This window comes from Solanum pennellii, chromosome 6 (assembly GCF_001406875.1).
Source record: "Solanum pennellii chromosome 6, SPENNV200".
Taxonomy (NCBI): Eukaryota; Viridiplantae; Streptophyta; class Magnoliopsida; order Solanales; family Solanaceae; genus Solanum; species Solanum pennellii.
In genome coordinates this window covers 51,202,137-51,204,368 of record NC_028642.1, presented here as the reverse complement: position 1 = coordinate 51,204,368, position 2,232 = coordinate 51,202,137, and the positions used below count along the sequence as shown (strand labels likewise).

At 26.5% G+C, this 2,232-nt stretch overlaps 1 long non-coding RNA gene across 1 annotated transcript; it reads left to right on the top strand.

Annotated features, from left to right (window-relative positions):
• The first annotated feature begins 281 nt into the window (after window positions 1-281).
• Window positions 282-1,174, top strand: LOC114077673. Its single transcript, XR_003579029.1, has 2 exons — window positions 282-705; window positions 836-1,174. It is a non-coding gene; the product is annotated as an uncharacterized LOC114077673 (long non-coding RNA).
• The last annotated feature ends 1,058 nt before the right edge of the window (window positions 1,175-2,232 follow it).

Sequence of the window (2,232 nt, the reverse complement as noted above, 5' to 3'; positions counted from 1 at the left end):
ATTCCATAATTGGACCAATCTCTAACCAATAATAAATTTAAATTAAAAAATAGATACAATATTTTCTCCTCATGTTTCTCCCCTTTTCATGTCATTCTCTAAAAAAATTCTCACCTTTCAAGTTCCGAGGTTTTCTTTACTCTTCAAACAAAAGTTATTCAAAAGTTGATTCTTCAACAAAATTTATGCATTAATTTAAGAATTTTCTTGGTTGATAAACAATCAAGTATACATTATTATTAGCATTTTTGTTAATGCTGATATGGTCTGTATTAGATGGGTTCATTATCCCACTTCATGGACCCATTATTCCACTAATGGAAAGGTAGTTAACTACCCAATGGGATAATGGTTAACTAATCATTATCCCTCTAATGGGAAAGTGGCCAATTACCCAGTATCCCAGTACATGAATCCACTATCCTACTAAGTGGTTGGTAACTTTCCATAACCTCTTAGCCGTTCTTGATGGAAGCACGGTTATGAATATGTCATTTGGTTCAAAGGTCCCTAAGCACACTAAAAACTCCATACCATCTAAGAATGAGGTTTTGAGTGCTTAGAAGATTTGAAGAAAAGAAGAATTGTAGACTCCGACTATATCACTAACAATGGCTGGAGGTATGTCGATCACTCTATATTTCCGCTGCGTCATTGCTCTGTAATCTCCAACAATTATTTCATCAAATTTCAAATTTGGTTAAGGTAATTTCGATTAGATTTTTAGATTTCTTTTGATTTGTTTTCAATGTCACCATTTATATTTCGCATTGTTCATGTTACGAATTTTTCGTCATTACTTTTTATTTTTATGCAAGTTTGTTTACATTTTCAGTCAACCTTTTTTGGAGATTTTTACTCCAAAAACGTAGGCTCTGCGATTAAAATGGCTCAAGAGAGAAGATCTAAGTTTCTTCATGATTTTAACCGCATTCAAGTTCAAGATAGCAATGTCTGGGTAAACATACTATCAATAACAATAAAAAAATTGAGTGAAGAAGATTTCAAAAAAACATGAAGAAGACCAAGGTGAAGAACAATTTCCTATTAGTTTGTTTTGTATTTATAATTTCTTTTAGAATTTTGTATTATTTCTCAATTTGTATTCAAACCATTATTATGTATGCTTTCAATATTTGCATTCATTCAAAATCTCATGTTGTATAGTCATGAATCTTGTATTTGTTCTTAATTTGTATTCATCATAAAGGTATGCTAACCTAGTTGTGTATTTTATTTATAGGAAGAACAACTTTCTATTTGTTTGTTTTGTTTTAATAGTTTTTTTTTCTTTAGAATTTTGTATCATTTCTCAATTCGTATTCAAATCAATATGTATGCTTTTAATATTTGTATTTTATTCAAAATCTCACGATGCATAATTTATGAATCTTGTGTTTGTTCCTAATTTATATACATTCCAAAGGTATACCAACTAGTTATATATTTTATTTAAGAAAGATTACAACAAATATTCATTTATTGCTTTTCAGTTTTATTTTCACTTTTCCATCATATTATTTTTTGTATTTGATATATCATTATATAAAATACAATATAAAAACTAGAATTAATACAAATACAAATAATTTACCGATTGGAATGAATACACCTTAGGAAAGGAAACATTATTTTAAAGAGAAAAATAAATACACAATGAAAAAATACATGAATACAAATATGTTTATATTAAATAACTACAAATTCATTTGCCATACACATTGGAATGTATACGAACTAATAAATAAATAAATAGAAGTTTCATTATACAAAATAAAACACGAAAAGTAAAATAAATACAATTAATTGCCTTTGGGGAAAAAGGAAGAGACAAACTATTTTAGGTCTCATAATCTTTTTGTAAAGAAAGTAATAAAGATTTTCAGCAATTTAATCTAATTTGAAATATTTCCCTCTCTTGATTTTTTCTAGTTTGTTATTTCTTAATTATATTATGTTAAGTTAAATAAAGAAAAAAAATACATAAATCAATCCATAACAAACTAAAATATTGTCATTTTAAATAAATATTAGAAAAATATCAACAGAAACATGCCTGCTTCAAACTCTCTCTTATAAGATAAGAGAATTTTAATATTATTTTTAAATTTTCTAAGTTGTTAATTACTTTTTGTTTGTGCAAATTAAATGTGAAGATGTCATTAAGATATCCATGACTAAACTATTTTTCGTTATTAATCGTTGATTTCTTACTCAAAATTGTTACAAGAT